Source organism: Odocoileus virginianus, chromosome 27, assembly GCF_023699985.2.
Source record: "Odocoileus virginianus isolate 20LAN1187 ecotype Illinois chromosome 27, Ovbor_1.2, whole genome shotgun sequence".
NCBI lineage: Eukaryota > Metazoa > Chordata > Mammalia > Artiodactyla > Cervidae > Odocoileus > Odocoileus virginianus.
Genome location: NC_069700.1, coordinates 40011577 through 40021987, shown reverse-complemented (window position 1 = coordinate 40021987; position 10411 = coordinate 40011577). Strand labels below are relative to the sequence as shown.

The window sequence follows — 10411 nt, the reverse complement described above, 5'->3', positions numbered from 1 at the left end:
TCTTCTTTTCTAATCTGAATGACTTTTCTTTCTTTCTTTGGCTTACTGTGCTAGTTAGAAGTTCCAAAATAATCTTGCATATATGTAGTGAGAATGAACATTCTTGATTTGTTCTTCCTTTAGAGGGAAAGCATTCTGTCTTCCATCATGAAATATAATGTTAGCTGTAGCTTTTAACTGCTTTGTTAATTTTCAGATTTGGGACTTCCTGCAACACGTTGACTTTTTGACCCTGTATTTGACTATGACAAGGTTAACAGGAGCGCTGATATTTGTTTTTGACCCCCAGGATAATTAGCCCTCGCCAGGGTCCACCTCACAGTGACCAGGGTCCAAAGAATGAACATGGTCATACACTTCCAGTGGATGGTCTATCAGGTGACCACACACTTGAAACCCAGAGAGCAAACAATGACATTGCAGATACTGAATTTAGAAAAAAATTCACCTCTGCTCTTATTTGACAAGCATATACAATCATTAAATATACGAAGCTTTTCAGTTTTTTAGTTTTTTAAATCTTTTTAAAAAGTCTACAAATAAATGCTGAAGAGGGTGTGAAGAAAAGGGAACCCTCCTACACTGTTGATGGGAATGTAAATTGGTACAGTCACTGAGGAGAACAGTATTGAGATTCCTTAAAAAACTAACTTAGAGTTACCATCGGATCCAGCAATTCCACTTCTGGGCATATATCCAGACAGAACTTTGATTTGAAAAGATACTAATACAAGCAACCCTATGTTATGACAAAGATACTAATACAAGCAACCCTATGTTATGACAAAGATACTAATACAAGCAACCCTATGTTATGACAAAAAGCTATCAGCCTTGAAAATTATTTTCTCCCTGGATTTTTCACATTAATAAGAAACAAGCAAATAGTTTTTATATTTTCAATGAAATTTATTCATGTTTAGTTAAAAGTAGCAAATGTTAACCTAAGTTATTTCCTTAAGAATATTTATTTTTTACAGCCACATTGTTATCAAGCAAACATTATGGGATGTTCCCGGGTCCACAGTACTGGACTTTGTAACTATCTTATGCATCCTCCTTTCCAAGTCTGAGCATGCCCTTATGTGCTGAAGAAGCATGACTTGACACTGCACAATTGTCACTTGTGACAACCTGATGTCAAATGAGAAGTCTGTTGATAAGGAATATTTTATCTTTCATTCATTTACAAAATGGTATTTGTGTATGTGGCTAATTACTAAACCCATTTTTGTTTTCAATTATTTTCTCCTCTGAAACTATGAAAACAAATTAGTTAAAACTAAGCAATGTAGCAGTATAACCAACAAAAAACAAGGCTTTTATCTTATATATAATGTTTTAGATGATATTGATGCTTTATATTACACACATGTATTTAATATACTTTGGGCAATAAAAAGAAGCATGTAAACAAACAAACATAAAAAAGATTTTTTAAAAAAGTTGATGCATTGTTTTAAAAATCAAAAACTTGGACTTATTTCTTTTTCAGGAGTACAGTGGAATAAGTTTATATTAAAATGAAAAGGTCTTCCTGTTCTTATTTTCTCAGATTCTTATTTTATAAATTTTATGTAATCTTATTGCTAAAATACTAGTAGTTCATTAGGTATAATTATCAGATTTTAGGCTGATTTTGTTGCTCTCATGTTTGTGAACATTGATTTTTTTCACTGTTTATTTTCCAAACATGTGCTTATACTAAAGGTCCAAAAGCTAAAATGGAGAGTCGTTGGTAATAATAAATGTATAGGGGTTGATCAGTTGATGATGAATCTTCGGGGTTAAAGTTTGTGTTGCTATGGTAAGAGCTCAGATTACCCTGTTGGGACAGCTTTACAGGGAAGCACTGTGGGGCAGGAGAGTGCATTTTCCAAGAAACTATCCTGCATGCTCGTGGGCCTGCTAGAAGCTCTCTGGTTTGAGGCATCACTGGTCCCAAGGGCGGCGTCTGCATGCAGCTTCCCCGTGAGCTGGTGCTCCAGTAGGGTGGCCAGCGACGGCATAGGTGCCTCCCAGCTTGTCTTTGCATCTGTCCCTGTGCTCATGGCCAGGCAGGCTGCAGAGTCTCCACTTACAACTGAAGGTGCTCTTGTTTCAGGGGCCTAGGATACCTATAAGAAGCAAGTAAAAAAAAGAAAGAACATGTTTACGTGAGGGTTCTTATAGTATTTTTACCAGTTGTTAGATGTTTTTTTTTTTTAATGAGCTTCCCTGATAGTTCAGTGGCAAAGGAATTATTTTATGATCTACTCTGAAGAATTCCTGCATAGATAACTACAATATTTAACATATATTTTTAATCTCAAATGACTTTTAAAAAAAACTCACACAACAGAAAATTAACAATCCCCACATACCCATATTAAAAAATAATCTACAGTTCTGTTTGTCACTCTTCAGTAATAGGAAATTTCCCAAACCTACCATACCTCTTTCATAGATATGAAATTATATATATGTATATATATAAATATCTCACATCTTCTTTGTCCATTCATCTGTCAGTGAGCATTCAGGCTTCTTCCAATCTTGGCTACTGTAAATAATGCTTCTATGAACAAAGGCGTACATATATCTTTTCTAATTACTGTTTTTGTTTCTTTTGGAAAAATACCCAGAAGTGTAATTGCTGGTTCATATGGTGGTTTTACTTTTTACTTTGTGAGGAAACTCCGTACTGTTTTCCACAGAGGGTGTACCAATTTATCAGCCCACCAACAGTACATGAGGGTTCTCTTTTCTCCACATCCTTGACAACACTTGTTATTTGCTATATTTTTTATAATATCCATTCTGACAGGTGTGAGATGATATCTCATTGTGGTTTTGATTTGCATTTCCCTGACGATTCGTGACGCTAAGTGTCTTTTGATGTGCCTTTTAGCCATCTGTATGTCTTCTTTGGGAAAATGTCTATTCAGGTCCTCTATACGTTTGTAAATGAGGCTGTTTGGTTTTTTTGATGTTCAATTGTATGAGTTCTCTATATTTTGGATGTTAACTCCTGTTGAGTATATCATTTACAAATATCTTCTCCCATTCAGTAGGGTGACTTTTTGTTTTGTTTATAGTTTCCTTCATTATTCTTTCTTCTTTCTTTGTTCTTTTCTTTGCTCTTCTTTTGCTCTCTTCTCTCTGGTTTGCTGAATATATTTAGAGTTACATTTGGATTCCTTCCTCTTTTGTGGGGGAATGTATGGATTTGTGTTTTAGTTACCATAATGTTTATGAGTGTGCCCAGTTGCTTCAGTCATATCCGACTCTTTGCGACCCCATAGAATGCAGCCTGCCAGGCTCTTCTGTATGTGGAATTTCCTAGGCAAGAGTACTGGAGTGGGTTGCCATGCCCTCCTCCAGGGGATCTTCCCAACCCAAAGATCGATCCCATGTCTCCTGCATTGCAGTCAGGTTCTTTATCCACTGAGACATCTGGGAAGCCCAAGGTTTATATATCGCAACCTATATATACACATAATTATTTTAAGGTGATGATCTCCTAAATTCAAACACATTCTAACAATCCTAAATTTTCACTTCCTCCCCAGAATGTGTCATGTTTTTTACATCATATTTATGTCTTTGTATTTTGTGTACTCCTTTGCTATTCAATATGGATGATTTTGTCTTTTAACTTTCATACTAGCATTATAACTGGTGGGTATACTACCTTTACTGTCTGTTTGCTCTTACTGGTGAGTTTTTTTTCCTTGTGAAATTTTATCTTTCTAGTTTTTCTATAAATATAATTCTATTTTCCAGTTTTCTGCTTTTTCTGGTGTTTCTGGTTTTTCTTTTTCACTTAGAGAAGTCCCTTTAGAAGAACTACTCCAGTGTTCCGGCTATGAGAACCCCATGAACAATATGAAAAAGCAAAAAGATATGACACCAGAAGATGAGCCTCTTAGGTTAGAAGTTGTCTAATATGCTACAGAGGAAGAGAGGAGGTCAATTACTAATAGCTCCAGAAAGAATTAAGTGAATCGGTTGGGCCAAAGTGGAAATGACACTCAGTTGTGGATGTGTCTCGTGGTGAAAATAAAGTTTGATGCTGTAAAGAGCAATATTGCATAGGAACCTGGAATGTTAGGTCCATGAATAAAGGTAAATTGGATGTGATGAAGCAGGAGATGGCATGAGTGAATATTGATATTTAAGAATCAGTGAAGTAAAATGGACAGGAATGGGTGAATTTAACTCAGATGACCATAATGTCTACTATTGTAGGCAAAAATCCAGTGGACTAAATGTAGTAGCCCTCATAGCCAACAAAAGAATAAAAAATGCAGCACTTAGGTTCAGTCTCAAAAATGACAGAATGTACTTGGTTCGTTTCCAAGGCAAATGATTCAGCATCACAGTAATCCAAGTCTATGCCTCAACCAGTAATGCAAAACAAGGTGAAGTTGATTGGTTCTATGAAGACCTACAACACCTTCTAGAACTAACATAAAAAAAAAGATGCCGAAGTGGTGGTAAGAATATCTTGAGAAGTTTAGATGCAACCTCCTGGGCCAGGCTGTCCATTTAAAATTGGAAAAATTCGAGGGAGGAGGAGCCAAGATGGCGGAGCAATAGGACGGGGAGACCACTTTCTCCCCTACAAATTCATCGAAAGAACATTTGAACGATGAGCAAATTTCACAAAACAACTTCTGATCGCTAGCAGAGGACATCAGGCGCCCAGAAATGCAGCCCATTGTCTTCGAAGGGAGGTAGGACAAAATATAAAAGATAAAAAGGGAGTCAAAAGAGCTACGGACGGAGACCCGTCCCGGGAAGGGAGTCTTAATAGAGGAAGTTTCCAATCACCAGGAAACCCTCTCACTGGCGGGACTGGGGGAAGTTTTCGGCATTCTAACTAGGAGGAAAAATTAAACAAGGCCCACAGATTACGTGCCTAAAAGCAACTCCCAGCAGAAAAGTACCCCAGACGCCCGTACCCGCCAGCAACAAGCGGGGCGGAACGGAGAGGAGCGGGCGGCATTGCTTAGGGTGAGGACCGGCCCGAAGACCCTGAGAGCAATCGGAGGGAGCTTTTTTAAACTGTGGGATAGCAAGGGTCAAAATTAACTGGCCCGAACACACTGCCGGTAGTTCGCAAAACAAAGGGACTGAGAATCTCCAGAGAAGAGCCGGCCCATCCCCGCTGGAGGTAGGAGGCAGGGGGGAGGGGAAAAGGGCAAACTCAGCCCCTGAGAAGCCACCCCCTCCCACACTGCAAACAGGCCTCCGGGTTCTAGCTAAAGACTTCCTGAGACCCGACTGGCGGCGCGTGCTGGGGCCGCGGAGGGAAAAAGCGCGCCGTACCCAGGAGATTGCGCCCAAGCCTCTTGCTGCCTGGGCCGCTCGCCGCGGAGGGAAAAGGCGCGCCGCACCTAGGGAGAATACGCCCAAGCCTCTGGCTGCCTGGGCCGCTCGCCGCGGAGGGAAAAGGCGCGCCGCACCCGGGGAGAGAGGGCGCCCAAGCCTCTGGCTGCCTGGGCCGCTCGCCGCGGAGGGAAAAGGCGCGCCGCACCCGGGAGAGTGCGCCCAAGCCTCTTGCTGCCTGGGCCGCTCGCCGCGGAGGGAAAAGGCGTGCCGCACCCGGGAGAGTATACCCAAGCCTCTGGCTGCCTGAACCGCTCAGGCCGGGGAAGGCACAAAACGCAGGAGCAACCGAATCTGCGCTTTTGTGGAGTACCCGAAAACTAGAACCGCACTCAACGCAGGGCCCGCTCCACATAGAGCAGCCGGGAACCTGAGCAGTGTAGACGGCGAAAGCACTGACACCCGTGAGCGGGGCAAACCCAGTGTGGCCGGAACATGGTGAGCGCCATCCACACAGAGCGGTATCTGTCTGCAGCGCCCCGCCCTCCCCGTAGCAGGACTGAACTGAACTAGAGAACCTAAATAAGAGATCACCTCCGCCTGCCTGTGTCAGGGCGGAAATTAGACACCAAAGAGACGGCAAACAGAAGCCAAATAAACAAAGGGAACCGCTTCAGAAAGGACCGGTGCAACAGATTAAAATCCCTGAAGATAACACCGACTACACCGGAAGGGGCCTACAGATATCAAGAAGTGTAAGCTGGAAAGAGGAGCTATCTGAAATTGAACTGAACCTACGCTGACTGCAACAACTCCAGAGAAATTCCTAGATATATATTGTATATATTTTTTTTTAATTAAAAAATTTTTTTTCTTTCCTTTTTTTTATTTTTTATTTTTTCTCTTTTATTTTCTTTTAAAATTCCCTATTACTCCCCCATTACTCCTCAACTTTCATTTTCATATATTTTTACGATTTTTTTTAATTAGGGGAAAAAAATTTTTTTTTCTTTTTTCTTGTTTTTCTCTCCTATTTCCTTTTAAAGTCCTCTAATACTCCTCTATTATTCCTTAATTTTCATTTTCATTTCACTATAACCTTGCCAAAAAAAAAAGAGAGAGAGAGAAACCCTATTTTTAAACCGAACTTCATATACAGTTCTAAATTTTTTGTGTGTTTTTGTTTTAAAATATTGTATTTCAAAGAGTCGAACCTCTACACTAGATTTTTAATCTTTGTTTTTCAGTAGTATGTTATATAAATTTTGGTCATTTAAGAATCCAATACTCAGTTCCCATTTCTATTCAGGAGTGTGGTGATTACTCTCCCACTTTTGACTCTCTGTTTTCTACCTCAGAACACCTCTATTTCCTCCTTTCCCCTTCTCTTCCCAACCCAATTCTGTGAATCTTTGTGGGTGTCTGGGATACGGAGAACACTTTGGGAACAGATAACTGCGTAGATCTGTCTCTCTCCTCTTGAGTCCCCCTTTTCTCCTCCTGCTCACCTGTATCTCCTTCCTCCCTCTCCTATTCTTCATGTAACTCTGTGAACCTCTCTGGTTGTCTCTCATGGTGGAGAATCTTTTCACCATTAACCTAGAAGTTTTATTATCAGTGCTGTATAGTTGGAGAAGTCTTGAGACTATTGGAAGAATAAAACTGAAATCCAGAGGCAGGAGACTTAAGCCCAAATCCTGAGAAAACCAGAAAACTCCTGACTACACGGAACATTAAGGAATAAGAGACCATCCAAAAGCTTCCATACCTACCAAAGCCAACCACCACCCAAGAGCCAATAAGCTCCAGTAAAAGACATACCACGCAAATTCTTTAGCAACGCAGGAACATAGACCGGAGTGTCAACATAACAGGCTCTCCAAGTCACACCTAACACAGAGACCCATCGCAAAACTCATTACTGGACACTCCATGGCACTCCAGAGAGAAGAAATCCAATTCCACGCACCAGAACGCTGACACAAGCTTCCCTAACCAGGAAACCTTGACAAACCAATCGTCCAACCCCACCCACTGGGTGAAACCTCCACAATAAAAAGGAACCTCAGACCACAAGAATACAGAAAGCCCACTCCAGACACAGCAATCTAAACAAGATGAAAAGGCAGAGAAATACCCAACAGCTAAAGGAACATGAAAAAAGCCCACCAAGTCAAACAAAAGAGGAGGAAATAGGGAATCTACCTGAAAAAGAATTTAGAATAATGATAATAAAAATGATCCAAAATCTTGAAAACAAAATGGAGTTACAAATAAATAGCCTGGAGACAAAGATTGAGAAGATGCAAGAAAGGTTTAACAAGGACCTAGAAGAAATTTTAAAAAGTCAATTAAAAATTAATAATGAAATAAATGAGATCAAAAACACTCTGGAGGGAACCATGAGTAGAATAACAGAGACAGAAGATAGGATAAGTGAGTTAGAAGATAAAATGGTGGAAATAAATGAAGCAGAGAGGAAAAAAGAAAAAAGAATCAAAAGAAATGAGAACAACCTCAGGGACCTCTGGGACAACGTGAAATGCCCCAACATTCGAATCATAGGAGTCCCAGAAGAAGAAGACAAAAAGAAAGGCCATGAGAAGATACTCGAGGAGATAATAGCTGAAAACTTCCCTAAAATGGGGAAGGAAATAGGCACCCAAGTCCAAGAAACCCAGAGAGTCCCAAACAGGATAAACCCAAGGCGAAACACGCCAAGACACATATTAATCAAATTAACAAAGATCAAACACAAAGAACAAATATTAAAAGCAGCAAGGGAGAAACAACAAATAACACACAAAGGGATTCCCATAAGGATAACAGCTGATCTATCAATAGAAACCCTTCAGGCCAGAAGGGAATGGCAGAACATACTTAAAGTAATGAAAGAGAATAACCTACAACCTAGATTACTCTACCCAGCAAGGATCTCATTCAGATATGAAGGAGAACTCAAAAGCTTTATAGACAAGCAAAAGCTGAGAGAATTCACCACCACCAAACCAGCTCTTCAACAAATACTAAAGGATCTTCTCTAGACAGGAAACACAGAAAGGTGGTATAAACGTGAACCCCAAACAACAAAATAAATGGCAACGGGACCATACCTATCAATAATTACCTTAAATGTAAATGGGTTGAATGCCCCAACCAAAGGACAGAGGCTGACTGAATGGATACAAAAGCAAGACCCCTATATATGCTGTCTACAAGAGACCCACCTCAAAGCAAGGGACACATACAGACTAAAAGTGAAGGGCTGGAAAAAAATATTCCACGCAAATGGAGACCAAAAGAAAGCAGGAGTCGCAATACTCATATCAGATAAAATAGACTTTCAAATAAAGGCTGTGAAAAGAGACAAAGATGGACACTACATAATGATCAAAGGATCAATCCAAGAAGAAGATATAACAATCATAAATATATATGCACCCAACATAGGAGCACCGCAATATGTAAGGCAAACGCTAACGAGTATGAAAGAGGAAATTAATAGTAACACAATAATAGTAGGAGACTTTAATACCCCACTCACAACTATGGATAGATCCACTAAACAGAAAATGAACAAGGAAACACAAACTTTAATGGACACAATGGACCAGCTAGACCTAATTGACATCTATAGGACGTTTCACCCCAAAACAATCAACTTCACCTTTTTCTCAAGTGCACACGGAACCTTCTCCAGAATAGATCACATCCTGGGCCATAAATCTAGTCTTGGTAAATTCAAAAAGATTGAAATCATTCCAGTCATCTTTTCTGACCACAGTGCAGTAAGATTAGATCTCAATTACAGGAAAAAAAATTATTAAAAATTCAAACATATGGAGGCTAAACAACACGCTTCTGAATAACCAACAAATCGTAGAAGAAATCAAAATATGCATAGAAATGAATGAAAATGAAAACAAAACAACCCCAAACCTATGGGACTCTGTAAAAGCAGTGCTAAGGGGAAGATTCATAGCATTACAGGCCTACCTCAAGAAACAAGAAAAAAGTCAAATAAATAACCTAACTCTACACCTAAAGCAACTAGAGGAGGAAGAAATGAAGAACCCCAGGGTTAGTAGAAGGAAAGAAATCTTAAAAATTAGGGCAGAAATAAATGCAAAAGAAACTAAAGAGATCATAGCAAAAATTAAGAAAGCTAAAAGCTAGTTTTTTGAAAAAATAAACAAAACTGACAAACCATTAGCAAGACTCATTAAGAAACAAAGGGAGAAGAACCAAATTAACAAAATTAGAAATGAAAATGGAGAGATCACAACAGACAACACTGAAATACAAAGGATCATAAGAGACTACTACCAGCAGCTCTATGCCAATAAAATGGACAACTTGGAAGAAATGGACAAGTTCTTAGAGAAGTATAACTTTCCAAAACTGAACCAGGAAGAAATAGAAGATCCTAACAAAACCATCACAAGCAAGGAAATCGAAACTGTAATCAGAAATCTTCCAGCAAACAAAAGCCCAGGACCAGATGGCTTCACAGCTGAATTCTACCAAAAATTTAGAGAAGAGCTAACACCTATCTTACTCAAACTCTTCCAGAAAATTGCAGAAGAAGGTAAACTTCCAAACTCATTCTATGAGGCCACCATCACCCTAATACCAAAACCAGACAAAGATGCCTCAAAAAAAGAAAACTACAGGCCAATATCACTGATGAACATAGATGCAAAAATCCTTAACAAAATTCTAGCAAACAGAATCCAACAACATATTAAAAAAATCATTCATCATGACCAAGTGGGCTTTATCCCAGGAATGCAAGGATTCTTTAATATCCGCAAATCAATCAATGTAATACACCACATTAACAAATTGAAAGATAAAAACCACATGATTATCTCAGTAGATGTAGAAAAAGCCTTTGACAAAATTCAACATCCATTTATGATGAAAACTCTTCAGAAAGCAGGAATAGAAGGAACATACCTCAACATAATAAAAGCTATATATGACAGACCCACAGCAGGCATCACCCTCAATGGTGAAAAGTTGAAAGCATTTCCCCTGAAATCAGGAACAAGACAAGGGTGCCCACTCTCACCACTACTATTCAACATAGTTTTGG

General features: G+C 39.5%; 1 protein-coding gene across 3 annotated transcripts in view; it reads right to left on the bottom strand.

Moving 5' to 3' along the window:
• Nucleotides 1-888: 888 nt before the first annotated feature.
• Nucleotides 889-10411, bottom strand: part of BEND6 (BEN domain containing 6) — a 69716-nt gene continuing 60193 nt past the window's right edge. For all 3 annotated transcript variants that reach the window (XM_070456726.1, XM_070456723.1, XM_070456722.1), the window contains one exon: nt 889-2117. The gene's annotated coding sequence lies outside the window, so the exon portion shown is untranslated. The remainder of the gene's footprint in view (nt 2118-10411) is intronic.